Source organism: Chiloscyllium plagiosum, unplaced genomic scaffold, assembly GCF_037043375.1.
Source record: "Chiloscyllium plagiosum isolate Xiang-an unplaced genomic scaffold, Cpla_swu_hap1 HiC_scaffold_11, whole genome shotgun sequence".
Taxonomy (NCBI): Eukaryota; Metazoa; Chordata; class Chondrichthyes; order Orectolobiformes; family Hemiscylliidae; genus Chiloscyllium; species Chiloscyllium plagiosum.
The window spans coordinates 56,515,713-56,532,351 of record NW_028270149.1 but is presented as its reverse complement, the minus strand read 5'-3'; positions in this window follow the sequence as shown (position 1 = coordinate 56,532,351).

The following is a 16,639-nucleotide window of genomic DNA, read 5'->3' as shown; positions in this document are numbered from 1 at the left end:
ACAGCAAGGTTTCGAGGGGTGTAGAATGCCTTGGCAGAGCTTAAAATCAAGAAAGGAAAGGACCACAAACAGACTAAAGTTTAACAAGAATTGGAGTAGTTTAACTACCTTAATGAGATAGCTGACTTAAAAGCTCAGCAGTTAGCAATCACACAATACAATCAAGCCTTGGAGACTGAAAAAGAGAAAGTTACAGCAGATTTTCAACATAAAAGAAGTGTAGTGATGGAGGAAAAAATCTTGCTTTCACAGAAATATTCAGAGTTCCAAGTCACTCTGAACTATTTTCTGAGAAAAGCTTTCTGTTGCAATTAATCAGTGATGATGTTATGTTTAAACAAATATAATCTTGATGGACATAACAAATGCCTTTATTTAAGCTCACAGGAGACTGTCTTGGAAAAACAAATTATGTTGAGGATGGAGATCACCTGCAAAATAAGGGTGATCATTTGGAAAAAAAAGCTTAAAAAGTAATGGGGAATTGAATCAGATTGGTCTCCAGCCTGTAGCCCATTGTGCTGGGCAAGGACCTCTTACAGATCCTGGTCCAGAGGCATGGCTCCTTCCTAACACTGATGCATATTTACTTTTTGATGGAGTTACAGATACATTCTTTTCTACGGAGAGCTCACCAATTCACTTGACTCCTGCATTCACTGACCCCAACAATGACAAGGAATTCCATAAGTTCTTCAGTTCCTCCAATAGAGTCAACAGTGTTTTTTAGAGATTAAATGACTCAAAGGAAAGACACTTTGCTGGAATAGTGGAGCACAACTGGGAGTGAATACTTATATCATCATAGAATCCCTACAGTGTGAAACAGGCCAAATTAGCCAAAGTTCACACTGACCCACTGAAGAGTAACCCACCCATACACATTCCCCTACCCTATTACTCCACATTTACTGTTGACTAATGCCCTAATTTTGTTGCCCTGAACACTATAGGCAATTTAGCATAGCCAATTCATTTAACCTGCACATTTTTGGATATGTTCAGAGTTACAGTTTAATTATTAAATACAATATCCTAAAAAGAACTTGAAGGAAATGTGAAGTAAATGCTTAATTATTCCTTTACTCTAACAATGGCTACTGAGCACGTGCAAAAGGAGCTTTGTGATAGTGACTTGAGAACATCTGGACCTTGCGCCTTATTCTGTTAGATTTCAGAGGATGTCTTCACTAATGATTCCTTGTAAACAGATATGTTTAATTATACTTGTGAATGGTTACTGACAAAAATATTCACCTTGCCGTACTACAATCATTTACAGTTTTTCTAACCGGCAAGTCTGGACCTGAACTTTAATTTTTTATATATATGTCATGATTGGAACTAATGGTAGACCTCATTGACTTTGAGGTCACTGATTGGGGTTGTTAACCTGAGCCAATCAGGAAAGCCCTGGCTGACCAACCAGGGAAAAAAAAATAACCAGGAAATTCCAACTCTATTTTGATTTAATCGCTGCCCTCCCCTTCACTGTTTGATCGCACAACATTGCCCTTTTGTGAAGGGCAGTGCTTGTCACTGGCCACTCGGGTGTTTCCTATCTTCCTGGTGGTGGAAATTAATAAAGATTTGTGCACCTTGTGTCTCCCACTGTGTCTCACACCTACACACACGCACCATGGGTGCTGGGGAAAAAATAAGCACTACCGCAGTTAGGCAGTAGTGTGGGGGTTAAAAAAAAAGAAAAAAATCAGAAAAAAAAACAGGAATGTCAGAGGAGAAAAAAAAATAACCAGGGAAAAAAAACTAGGGAATTCCAACTCTATTTTGATTTAATCCCTGCCCTCCCCTTCACTGTTTCATCACACAGTATTGCCCTATGATGTGAAGGGCACTGCTTGTCATTGGCCACTCGGGTGTTTCCTTTCTTCCTAGTGATGGAAATTGAATAAAGATTTGTACACCTTGTGTCTCTCACTGTGTCTCACACCTGCACGCACACATCATGGGTGCTGGGGAAAAATAAGCACTACCGCAGTTAGGCGGTAGTGTGGGGGTTAAAAAAGAGAAAAAAGGAAAAAAAAAGAAAAGATAACCAGGGAAAAAAAATAACCAGGCAATTCCAACTCTATTTTGATTTAATCCCTGCCCTCCCCCTCACTGTTTGATCACACAGCATTGCTCTTTGATGTGAATGGCACTGCTTGTCACTGGCCACTCGGGTGTTTCTTTTCTTCCTGGTGGTGGAAACCGAATAAAGATTCGTGTACCTTGTGTCTCTCACTGTGTCCCACACCTGCGCAACACAACATGGCTGCTAAAAAAGAAAACAAAAAAAAGGAAACAGGAGGGTTGGGGGTTCTATTCACTCTGAAAAAAATAAGTATAACCAGGGAATTTAGAATCCCCTCAGGTCAAGGACGGACTCTGAGCTGGCTGGCTACAGCCAGTCTACTGTGTACAAGTAAATTAAGGGTGACTTGGTGATGGGATACCTTGCAGTAATTTCAGTGATGACAGGAGTAAACAGTGTATGCCTGAAGAACATTTGCTCACAATAATTATTCTTATAGTTGGGATAGGTATTTCTGGCATCATGCCTTCATTTGGGAAGCTTGAATCATTCAGTCCTTCTGTCGAAGACTGGGCCCAGTATGTGTAAAGAATGTGATATATTTTCTGGGCAAGTGACACTGGGGCAGTTTGTGGAATGGGATGCATTGGACATACTGATTTGAGAAGCCTGATGGCTCAGTTGTGGGGATTGTAAGCAAACAGTAAACCAGCTGGATAAATACCCAATTCCTTGCATAGAGGAATTGTATGCAAAGTTGGCAGGGGAACTGTCCTTTATGAAGCTGGACATGAGCCTGCAATTGTGACTGGATGAGGAGTCCTAGAAGTAAACTATAATTAATACCATAACAGTTTGTACCAAAGTACAAGACTGCCATTTGGGGTACCATCAACCTGCACCCTTTTCCAGTGGACTTTACAGAACATTTTACAGGGGCCATGCCAGCTTGCCATTAATCTGAATGACGTTGATAACTGGAAAACCAATAAAGGGCATGTGGAGAACTTGGATATGGTGCTTAACTGTTTCTCCCAGTTGGCATGTGCCTTAGAAGGGAAAAATATGTGTTCCTGGTGCTCCAAGTGACCTCCTTGGGTTACAGAATTGACAAAACTGGGTTAAATCAGTTGGATAATAAAGTGAGGCTGATTAAAGGAACCCCAGCTCCCAGCTCCCAAAGATTAGGTCTTACCTTGAGTTAGTGAATTATTATGGAAAATTCATATATAACCTGACCTCCATCTTGGCACCCTTACACCTGCTTTTGTGAAAGAGTCAGTGTTGAAAATGGTTGTGTAGCCAACAATTAGCCTTTAGGCAAGAGATAAATAGTCCCTTGTTGGAGATGGCCATTGCCTGGCAGATATGTGTCGCAAATGTTACCTGGCATTTATCAGTCTGAATCCCGAATGTTGTCCAGTTCTTGCTCCATATGGCCATTGACTGCTTCTGTATCTGAGGAGATGCAAATGACGCTGAATATTGAGCAAACGTCAGCAAACCTCTCCACTTCTGACCTGATGTTGATGGAATGTCATTGATGGAGCAGTTGAAGATAGTTGGGCTTCAGACACTAGCCTGAGATGCCCTGGTACTGATGTCTTAGGATTGGGTGATCTTCAATGACCACAACTATGTTTCTTTATGCTAGGTATGACTCAAACAGGCAGAGAGTTTTAATTTGATTCCCACTGACTCCAATTTTGTTAGGGTTTCTTGATGCCACACTCAATCAAATGCTGTTGTGATGTCATAGAGTTATAGAATCCCCACAGTGCATAAAGAAGCTATTCAGCTGGTGATATTGCACTGACCATCCAAAGGACGCCCCCCGCCAGACCCTTGTCAAGGTCAGTCACCCTCCCTCTCAAGTTTAGTTCTTTTGCACATACTTGAACCAATGTTGTAATAAAGTCAAAAGCTGTGCAGTCCTGGTGGAATCTATACTGAGCATCAGTAAGCAGGTTGTTGCTGAGCAAGTACCACTAGTTGGCACAGGCAAGGATACATTCCATCAGTAGGCCAATGTCAAGGCGCTAATTGGCTAAGTTGAATTTATCTTGCTCGATGTACCTGGGAAACTTCCCACTTTGGCAATTAGGTGGCAATGCATTGGAACATCATGGCTCAGACCACAGCTAGTTCTACAGTGAGGGTCTTCAGTACTATGGTCAGAATATTGTCAGAGTTCTTAGCCTTTGTAATGACTAGTACTATTAGTGGCTCAGTGGTTAGCACTACTGCCTCACAGTGCCAGGGACCTGGGTTTGATTCCAGCCTCAGGTGACTGTCTGTGTGGAGTTTGCACGTTCTCCCCGTGTCTGCGTGGGTTTCCTCCCACAGCCCAAAGATGTGCAGGTCAGGTGAATTGGTCATGCTAAATTGCCCGTAGAATTAGGTGCATTAGTTAGGGGGAATAGGTCTGGTGGGTTACTCTTCGGATGGTCGGTGTGGACTAGTTGGGCTGAAGGGCCTGTTTCCGCACTGTAGGAAATCTAATCTAATCTAATCTATAGAATCTAATCTATAGAATCTAATCTATTTACTTGAGTTCATGTGAAGTGAATCAAATTAGCTAAAACCTAACATCTGTGATGCTGGGGGACTCCGGAAGGGGCTAATTGAGACAATATCAATTATTTCAGCCTTTTTAAATTTCAGTTTCCTCTTTTTTTATGTCCGTGGAGCACACAATGAGTGGATCTCCTTATTAAAATAGGGAACAAACATACCATAACTTGACAGTTTAATGTCACAGTAGCCAAGTGTGAATTTGGAACCATTACATTTTTGGAAAGTGGAAAAATGGCAATCAAAACTAGTTTATTGTAAATATTCTTCTGATTCACCATCTTTTCAAAATGAACAATCAGATGTAATATTGACAATATTACCAATATCATGAGAACAAATGTAAGAAGACTCTAGCATGTCAGAAAACCTGGAAATTTGTTCACGTCGGCACAATCCTCAGTTCAATGGTCTTTTGTTTAGATTCCCTACACTGTGGAAACAGGCCCTTCGGCCCAACAAGTCCACACCGACCCTCCAAAGAGTAACCCACCCAGACCCATTTTCCCTCTGACTAATGCACCTAACACTATGGGCAATTTAGCATGGCCAATTCACCTGACCTGCAAATCTTTGGATTGTGGGAGGAAACCGGGAGCACCCGGAGGAAACCCACGAAGACACGGGAAAGATGTGCAAACTCCACACAGGCAGACGCCCGAGGCTGGAATCGAACCTGGGTCCCTGGTGCTGTGAGGTAGCAGTGCTAACCACTGAGCCACCATGCCATCTTGAAGAGGTCCTGGGAACATGTTGTTCAGCAACAAAATGCTCTGACTGTTTCCACCTCTTGCTCACAGCATACCACATTAACAAAGAGCAGGCAACATTCAAGTTATGCTAATATTTTAGGACATCAAAACAGGGAATGGAGATGCCTCGACAGGCAAGGCACAACTGTCAAACAGGCTGCACAGGTGTGGAGGAGGGAAAGAGAGCAAAATCAACCCCAGTCCTCCTCATGATCTATTTACCAGTGTGTTTTGCATTTTTTTGATGTGGAATATTTTCCAAAACATAACTTTTAATTTCACTTCGCACCAGCTTCAACTTTATTTAATTAGGCAATCAATAGTTGGAAATAAACACAAAACATTTATAGAGCAATCAAACAGGAATCAGGAGCGCAAACATAATGAAGTGTTAACAAAACATTACCATTCATACGTATATAAATATGTCTGTGTGTAATACACACATATATATATGAAAATACTCCTACAAGCCAGAATATGCAAAACACTTTAGAATGTGAAGGAAAAGATTACAATGGTGATGAAGAAACAGTGCGGGACTGTGAACCATGTGTGGTTGCAAGTAGAGAAGGGATTGGGTTCACCAAGCTTTTTTGAATAAAGAGGAGAGTGGAAAGTAAGGTAAACAAGCAACAGATTCCTGAAAAGATGAACTGAACCCATGATCACCAATGGTACAACAGAGGGAAAGAGGTAACATAGGGTGCACATGCAGCTTTAAAATAGGAGAATATCATGATGGTATGGCAGTACACCCTGACAGTAGAGGAACTTCAGAATGATAAAGACTTGAAGTTCTTGCTGGACTTAGACAATAGATAGATGAAACTGATAACCAAAACAAAATGCTCTCATTTACCCAGTTGGTGGTTCTATTACATTACCATATAAATAAATCCTCCTCGCATTTCATTGAAAGTGTTTCAAAATGCTGCTTTTTCTTTCCTTTTATGTCTGTTTAATTTGTATACTGACAGCTATTTGACATTAAACTTCCATTTTATGTTTCTTGAAGACTATTTTCCTGCAAGTTGTAATTTTAATAAAAATCCTCCATTGCGTAAAAAGAATTCAGGAGCCAAGATATGCATATACTTTAAGAACAAGCACTGCCATATCCTTTCTGAATCGAACAGGAATCCTATTGACAGGCACAAATGATTTTTGTAACAACGCGTGAACAATGTTGAATTGAATCAGATATTTCTGATTTGTACCAATTCCAACTTCGGTCAAAAATTCTATGATACATCTCACTCCAGCTCCTCCTCCAAATGGAACTACCAGACAACGTTGCATCTATATTGTAAGCTGAGACAGATTGCTTCGGCTACCTGACATGTTACTGAAATACCTCTTGCATTAACAAGCACATGCTCACCCTTACACACACTTTAAACTCTGCTAATCAAAATTATTGCGTTCCTTTAAATACAATTAGGATAATTTAATTAAATGATAGTTAATTGTCAGCATTATTTGAATATCATTGAACCCTGAAATAAAAGCACTGAAGTACTCCAAAATAGATCATGTCTGAGACACTTTCTGAATTCAAATTAAGGCAGTTTACTTAAATTTGTCTTGTTCGTCCTGCTAATAAACTGCTTTAATATTCAGAATCAAAGAGTTCCTTCAGTTTTGTTTACCCATTAACAACTGTATCACATCAACATGCCAGACTTCTTGAAATCACTTGGGATGGCAAGGCGCACCAACACATGCCACTCACGTTGATTCAGAGTACCCTTTGCATCATTATGTGATGGTGAACTGTGCCCCTGGCTGCTTTGGAGGCCCTATTTACTGCAGAGGAGGGTCCCTGGTGGATAGTAGGCCTACCCCAGCAAATCACGCAGGACATCCAATCAGCATCATCCACTTTGAAGCTTGCTTTCTTTCTGGACCACATGAATGATTCATAGTTTCTCAGTGAAGAGAAAAACAAAGAGCAGAACCCATTTATGTCCTGGCTGCTTCGTGTAGCTTATTACTGACAATGTTCAACAAATTACTTACAAGATGTTCATGTTGATTTGACGGCCCAGAGAGTACACTGTTTGCTTGCCCAATTAAAATTTGCTAATCATAAAATATATTTGAAAAGAACAGAAGCCTCCCAAATAGAACTAGCAACAAACCACACCATAAAAACCTGCTGTAAACAGAGACCAGGGAGACCAGCTCCTCAGTACCATGCTCATTAACATGCATGCTTGCATTTTTTCCACCAACATCTGTTTAGATGTCTTCCTACTTTGACTTTCCAAATCAGACTAATAGAAACATTCCACACTTGTAAGTGTTATCCACCACTGTTACTGAACTTGGGTAGATCCCTCAGTGAAATTACAACATTCTTTTTCTCATGCTTGGGATCAGATTCATTTTTGCCCTTGTACTTATTTCACCTGAGAATTTTTGAGAAGTGTGTTTGAATTTCCTTCAGCTCACTGGTCTGCTTACATCCTTGGCATTCAGCATACGTCGACTGTTCAGGTTGGTCGACTTTGAATTTATAAAATTGATTCAGAATTGTTGGCTAAATAACAGTTGCTGCAAGTCAAAAAGTAATTTATTGTGTGAAGCACACTATTGCCTTCACAAAGTTGTTCCAAATTAATTTTTATTTTTGTGAATCTTGTGCCCATCACAATATAGCATGTTAGTTCTGAGGCATGAAATACTTTCCATTTCAGAACCCCAGTATCAGCATTTATCAATCCTGGATATGCACAGCATGATTCAATGAGAAATCACTCGTCTTCTATTCCTTATGAAGGATGATTTAAAATTCCACATTTCTTTTGAGTCAAAAGTGGTTAAAATCCAACACAAAGGTCTGGAATTTGGAGCTTAAGTCAGATATGACAAAGTTATACCTGCTTAATCTCCTCGTGATGGAGGCAGAGCAGGAGCAGGAGAAAGATGAAATGAAAGAATGGCATAGGATAAGGTCACACCAAATGAGAAGACCATCAGCAAGGAAATTACAGCTTACCATGCTCACTCAGTAATGTATCAGAAGGGAATTGACGATAGATGGAATGGCTTAGTAAGAACTGGTGAAGGAAATAAATGTTCCATTAAAGATTATGCTCTAAATATTCTGTTGAGTACAAGGAACAAGAAGGAAATAGTCACTTTTCAGAACACTATACTTCATAATGGTTATGCTCTGCTATTTCTGTTCACACAACATACATATAGCTTCATATCTTAAAGTAACTGATTTTTAGCAACATTCCATTCCTGGTGCCTCTATTCTGGTTTTATCCTGAAGCATGTCTAAGATATCTGCTCCAAACATCGTACAACATAAGATGCAGAAGCAGAAGTAGGCCATTTAGCTCATCAAGTCCACTCTGCCATTCCATGACAATATGGCTGATCTGTTAATGCTCAACTCCACTTTCCAACCTTTTGCCCAGCCTTGATTCCCATACTGTTAAGAATCTGTCTCTATCAGCCTTTATAATACTTAATGACCCAGCCTTGACATCCCTCTGTGGTAAAGAATTCCACAGATTCGCCATCATCTAAGAGAAGAAATTCCTCTTCACCTCCATCTTAAACAGGCAACTTCTTATTCTGAGATCATGCCCTCGGGTCCTAGACTCTTTCACAAGGGGGTGTAATCTTTCTGCATCTAACCTGTCAAGTCCCCTAAAAATCATATAGCTTTCAATAAGTCCACCTCTCATTCTTCTAAATTCCTTCGAGTACAGCTTAAACCTATTCAACCTGTCTTCATAAATTAATCCTTCCATATCTGGTATCAATCCAGGAAACCTTTCTAGATGGCCTCCAAAGCCAGTATATCTTTCCATAGATAAGCAGCCAAATTCTTCCTGCCAAAGTGCACAACTTCACATTTTACAACATCATATTCCATCTACCAAGTTTTTGCCCACTTGCTTAACCTGTCGCGATCTCATTGCAGACTCTTTATGTGATCCTCACTATCTGCCTTCCCACCTATTTTTATGTTATCTGCAAACCTTAGTTTAGTACATTCCTTTTACTGATCCCAGTTATTTACATATATTGCAAATAATTGTGGCCCTAGCACTGATCCATGTTACACTCCACTAGGATATAGCTGCGAGACCTGATCTGTGGCAGGTGGTGAGGGAATAAACAAAAGAGAATAATATACTTGACCTCATCCTTACCAATCTGCCAGCTGCAGATGCATCTGTCCATGACAGTATCGGTAAGAGTGACCGTTGCATAGTCCTTGAAGAGACAAAGTCCCGCCTTCACACAGAAAGTAATGTCCATTGTGTGGCACTATCACCATGCTAAATGGGACAGACTTTGAACATCTAGCAAGTCAAGACTGGGCATCCAAGAGACACTGTGGGCCATCAACAGCAGCAGAATTGTACTCCAGCATAATCCGTAATCTCATGGCCTAGCACATCCCCAACTCACCCATTACCATCAAGCCAGGGGATCAACACTGGTTCAATGGACAGTGCATGAGGGCAGGTTAGGAGCAGCACCAGGTATCCCCGAAGATGAGGTGTCAACCTGGTGAAACCAGCAAACAGGACTACTTGCATGTCAAACAACATATACAGCAAGTGACGGACAGAGCTAAGTGATCCCACAACCAATAGATCAGATCTAAGCTCTGCAGTATTGCCATATTCTGTCATGAATGGTAGTGGAAGATTAAACAACTCCTTGGAGGAAGAGGCTCTACAAATATCCCCATCCTCAATGATGGACGAGCCCACCATATCAGTGCAAAAGATAAGGCTGAAGCTTTCACAGCAATCTTCAGTCACAAATGCCAAGTGGATGATCCATCTCAGCCTCCTCCAGTGATTGCCAGCATTATAGATACCAGTCTTCAGCCAACTCAATTCATTCCACCTAATGTCAAGGAACAATTGGAAACACGGGATACAAAGGCTATGGGTCCTGACAACATTCCGGGAACTGAAGACTTGTTCTCCAGAACTCGCCACTTCCAGACCAAGTTATTTCAGTACAAGTACACCACAAGCATCTATCCGACACCGGAAAATTGGAAGAAACAGAGGAGTGCAGATGCTGGAGATCAGAGTTGAAGAGAGTGGTGTTGGAAAAGCACCACGGTCAGGCAGCATTCGTGGAGCAGGAGAATTGACATTTTGAACATAAGACCTTCATCAGGAATGAGGCTTGTGGCCCAAGGGGGCTGAGACACCCACATGGGCACCTGCATGGGCCTTGGTATGCCTGCCTCTTCATCGGGTCTGTGGAACAGTCCATCTTCCACAGCTGCATGGGCATCATTTCCTACCTTTTCCTCCGCTACATCGATGACTGTATGGGCTTCACTTCGTGCTTCCATGAGGAGGTTCATCAACTTCCACCCCGACTTCAAGTTCACCTGGACCATCTTAGACACCTCCCTCCCCTTCCTGGACCTCTCCATCTCTATTTCTGGCAACCGACTCAACATGGATATCTACTACACACCCACCCTGCTTCCTGTAAAAGTGCTATCCCTTATTCCCAATTCCTCTGCCTTCACTGCATCTGCTCCCAAGAGGACTAGTTCCACCATAGAACATCCTAGCTTTTATGCCTCCTTCTTCAAAGATTGCAATTTCCCTGCCCACGCGATCGACAATGCATTCTTCCACTCCCCGCACCTCTTCCCTTGAACCCCACGCCTCCAATTGCAATAAGGACAGAACACGCCAGTCCTCACCTTCCACCCCACCACATTGCATCATCCTCCGCCATTTCCACCATCTACAAACAGGCCCCCCCCATCAGGGATATATTTCCCTCCCCACCCCTATCTACGTTCCAGAGAGACCATTCCCTCTGCGACTCCCTTTTTAGGTCTACACTCGCCACCAACCCACCCTCCACTCCTGTCACCTCCCCCTGCAACCACACAAAGTGAAAAACCTGCACCCACACCTCCCCCCTTACCTCTATCCAAGGCCCCAAAGGATCCTTCTACATCCGCCAGAGACTTACCTGTACGTCCTCACACGTCATCTACTGTAGCCATTGTTCCCGATGTGGTCTCCAGTACATCGGGGAGACAGGATGCCAGCTTGCAGAACGTTTCAGAGAACATCTCTCGGACACACTCGATAAACAACCGCACCACTCAGTGACCGAACACTTTGATTCCCCCTCCCACTCTGCCAAGGGCATGCAAGTCCTGGGCCTCCTCCATTGCCAAACTCTAACTATTTATGCCTGGAGAAAGAACGCCTCATCGTCTGCTCTGGACCCTCTAATCACATGTGATCAATGCGGATTTCACCAGTTTCCTCATTTCCGCTCCCCCCACCTTATCCCAGATCCAACATTCCAACTCAGCACCACCCTCATGGCCTGTCCTACCTGTCCCTCCTCTGCGACCTATCACCTACCTGTCCTATCTTCCTTCCCACCTATCTGCTCCTCCCTCCTCTGCGACCTATCACCTTCTACCCCCACCTCTATCTTCCTATCACATTCCCAGCTACCTTCCTCCCAACCCCAGCCCCCTCCCATTTATCTCTCAGCCCCCTTGGGCCACAAGCCTCATTCCTAATGATTCTCCTGCTCCTCGGCTGTGCTTTTCCAGCACCACATTCTTCGAATGTGGAAAATTGCCCACGTATGTCCTGTACATAAAAAGCAGGACAACCCAGCCGATTACCACCCCACCCGTCCAATATCAATCATCAGTAAAGTGATGGAAGGTGTTATTATCAGTGATATCAAGCAGCACTTGCGCAGCAATAACCTGCTCAGTCACGCCCAGTTTGGATCCTGCCAGGCCAGCTCCTGACCTCATTACAGCCTTGGTTCAAATGTGGAAAAAAGAACTGAATTCCAGAGGTGAGGTAAGAGTGACAGCCCTTGTTATTGGAGGTGTAGTGGACAGCGAAGAAGGTTACCACAGATTACAATGGGATCTTGATCAGATGGGCAAATGAGATCTGGAATGGGAGTTTAATTTAGATAAATGCGAGGTGCTGCATTTTGAGAAAGCAAATCTTATCAGGAGCAATGAGGACTTTGCAACAGCAACAGTATGTCATGGATGGCAGTTATAGGAAGGGGGGAATGTCTCAGATACAGTCACATAGATGGGTTAACTTCAGGAAGGGTAAGAGACGTAGGCACCTAGGGCAGGAGTCTTTTGTGGATATACCCATTTCAAACAGGTATGCTGTTTTGGAAAATATAGTGGATGATAGGTTCTCAGGGGAACGTAGCACGACCAGCCAAGTTTCTGGTATTGAGACTGGCTCTAATGCAATGAAGGGTACGTCGGCTTCCAAGGGATCAATTGTGTAAGGAGATTCTGTAGTTAGAGGTACAGACAGACGTTTCTGTGGCCAGCAGAGAAAAAGCAGAATGGTGTGTTGTTTCCCTGGTGCCAGGATCAATGATGTCTCAGAGAGGGTGCAGAATGTTCTCACAGGGAAGAGGGGCAGGAAGAGGTCATTGTCCACATTGGAACCAACGATATAGGAAGGGAAAAGGTTGAGATTCTGAAGGGAGATTACAGAGAGTTAGGCAGAAATTTAAAAAGGAGGTCCTCAAGGGTAGTAATATCTGGAGTACTCCCGGTGCTACGAGCTAGTGAGGGCAGGAATAGGAGGACAGAGCAGATGAATGCATGGCTGAGGAGCTGGTGTATGGGAGAAGGATTCACATTTTTTGATCATTGGAATCTCTTTTGGAGTAGGAGTGACCTCTACAAGAAGGACGGATTGCACCTAAATTGAAAGGGAACTAATATACTGGCAGGGAAATTTGCTAGAACTTCTTGGGAGGATTTAAACTAATAAGGTCGGGCGGGGGGGGGAACGCAGGGAGATAGTGAGGAAAGAGATCGAACTGAGTCTGGTACAGTGGAGAACAGAAGTGAGTCAAACAGCCAGGGCAAGCAGGGACAGGGTAGGACTAATAAATTAAACTGCATTTATTTCAATGCAAGGGGCCTAACAGGGAAGGCAGATGAACTCAGGGCATGGTTAGGAACATGGGACTGAGATGTCATAGCAATTACGAAAACATGACTCAGGGATGGGCCGGACTGGCTGCTTAATGTTCCAGGATAGAAATGCTACAGGAAGGATAGAAAGGGAGGCAAGAGAGGAGGGGGAGTGGCATTTTTGATAAGGGATAGCATTGCAGCTGTGCTGAGGGAGGATATTCCCGGAAATACATCCAGGGAAGTTATTTGGGTGGTACTGAGAAATAAGAAAGGGATGATCACCTTATTGGGATTGTATTATAGACCCCCCAATAGTCAGAGGGAAATTGAAAAACAAACGTAAGGAGATCTCAGCTATCAGCAAGAATAATAGGGTAGTTCTGGTAGGGGATTTTAACTTTCCAAACATCGACTGGGACTGCCATAGTGTTAAAGGTTTAGATGGAGAGGAATTTCTTAAGTGTGTACAAGACAATTTTCTGATTCAGTCTGTGGATGTACCTACTAGAGAAGGTGCAAAACCTGACCTACTCTTGGGAAATAAGGCTGAGGTGACTGAGGTGTCAGTGGGGGAGCACTTTGGGGCCAGGGACCATAATTCTATTCGTTTTAAAATAGTGATGGAAAAGGATAGACCAGAACTAAAAGTTGAAGTTCTAAATTGGAGAAAGGCCAATTTTGACGGCATTAGGCAAGAACTTTCAAAAGCTAACTGGGGGCAGATGTTCGCAGGTAAAGGAGCAGCTGGAAAATGGGAAGCCTTCAGAAATGAGATAACGAAAATCCAGAGAAAGTATATTCCTGTTAGGGTGAAAGGGAAGGCTGGTAGCTATAGGGAATGCCGAATGACTACAGAAATTGAGGGTTTGGTTAAGAAAAAGAAGGAAGCATATGTTAGGTATAGACAGGATAGATTGAGTGAATCCTTAGAAGAGTATAAAGGAAGTAGGAATATACTTAAGAGGGAAATCAGGAGGGCAAAATGGGGACATGAGATAGCTTTGGCAAATAGAATGAAGGAGAATCCAAAGGGCTTTTACAAATATATTAAGAACAAAAGGGTAACTAGGGAGAGAATAGGGCCCCTCAAAGATCAGCAAGGCGGCCTTTGTGTGGAGCCATAGAAAATGGAGGAAATACTAAATGAATATTTTGCATCAGGATTTACTGTAGAAAAGGACATGGAAGATATAGACTGCAGGGAAATAGATGGTGACATCTGGCAAAAAGTCCAAATTACAGAGGAGGAAGTGCTGGATGTCTTGAAATGGTTAAAGGTGGATCAATCCCTAGGACCTGATCAGGTGTACCCGAGAACTCTGTGGGAAGCGAGAGGAGTAATTGCTGGGCCTCTTGCTGAGATATTTGTATCATCGATAGTCACAGGTGAGGTGCTGGATGACTGGAGGTTGGCAAACGTGGTGCCACTGTTTAAGAAGGGCGGTAAGGACAAGCCAGGGAACTATAGACCGGTGAGCCTGACCTCAGTGAGGGGAAAGCTGTTGGAGGGAATCCTGAGGGACAGGATGTACATGTATTTGGAAAGGCAAGTACTGATTAGGGATAGTCAACATGGCTTTGTACATGGGAAATCATGTCTCACAAACTTGATTGAGTTTTTTGAAGAAATAACAAAGAGGATTGATGAGGGCAGAGCAGTAGATGTGATCTATGTGGACTTACTAGGCGTTTGACAAGGTTCCCCATGGGAGACTGATTAGCAAGCTTAGATCTCATGGAATACAGGGAGAACTAGCTATTTGGATCCAGAACTGGCTCATAGGTAGAAGACAGAGGGTGGTGGTGGAGGGTTGTTTTTCAGATTGGAGGCCTCTGACCAGTGGAGTGCCACACGGATCGGTGCTGGGTCCTCTACTTTTTGTCATTTACATAAATGATTTGGATGTGAACATAAGAGGTACAGTTAGTAAGTTTGCAGATGACACCAAAATTGGAGGTGTAGTGGACAGCGAAGAGGGTTACCTCAGATTACAACAGGGTCTGAACTAGATGGACCAATGGGCTGAGAAGTGGCAGATGGAGTTTAATTCAGATAAATGTGAGGTGCTGCACTTTGGGAAAGCAAATCTTAGCAGGACTTATACACTTAATGGAAAGGTCCTAGGGAGCGTTGCTGAACAAAGAGACCTTGGAGTGCAGGTTCATAGCTCCTTGAAAATGGAGTCGCAGGTAGATAGGATAGTGAAGAAGGCATTTGGTATGCTTTCCATTATTGGTCAGAATATTGAGTACAGGAGTTGGGAGGTCATGTTGAGGCTGTACAGGACATTGGTTAGGCCACTGTTGGAATATTGCGTGCAATTCTGATCTCTTTCCAATCGGAAAGATGATGTGAAACTTGAAAGGGCTCAGAAAAGATTTACAAGGATGTTGCCAGAATTGGAGGATTTGAGCTATAGGGAGAGGCTGAACAGGCTGGGACTGTTTTCCCTGGAGTGTCAGAGGCTGAGAGGTGACCTTATAGAGGTTTACAAAATTATGAGGGGCATGGATAGGATAAATAGGCAAAGTCTTTTCCCTGGGGTCGGAGAGTCCAGAACTAGAGGGCATATGTTCAGGGTGAGAGGGGAAAGATATAAAAGATACCTATGGGGCAGCTTTTTCACGCAGAGGATGGTACGTGTATGGAATGAGCTGCCAGAGGAAGTGGTGGAGGCTGGAGCAATTGCAACATTTAAGAAGCTTTTGGACGGGCGTAAGAATAGAAAGGGTTTGGAGGGATATGGGGCGGGTGCTGGCAGGTGGGACTAGATTGGGTTGGGACATCTGGTTGGCATGGATGGGTTGGACCGAAGGGTCTGTTTCTATGCTGTACATCTCTATGACTCTATGACTTCATCCACAAGCATCCACTCCCTCCACCACCAATGCCCAGCAGCAGCAGTGTGTACTATCCACAAGATTCACTGCAGAAGTTCACCAAAGACCTTCAAGTAGCTCCTTCCAAATCCATGACCACTTCCATCTAGAAGAGCAGCAGATATATGGGAACATCATCACCATCATCTTCCCCTCCAGTACTCACCAACTGCACAACCATTCAGGAAGAAACTGGTATAAAATCAATCTCAGTGGCCTGGATGATATGTCTGGATGGCTGAAAATCGTCACTTCTGCTAGGTCCTGTTTTCTCAATTCTAAAATGGCCAGCAATCTAGACAGCATAAAGAAAACGCTTCAAAGATGTCTGTAAGCTCTCACTGAGACACACTGACACTGACGACCAAGAGGAGCTTGTTACCAATTGTTCAAAATGATCAAATGATCAAAATCTATTCATCAAGTGGTTTCATCTTCGAG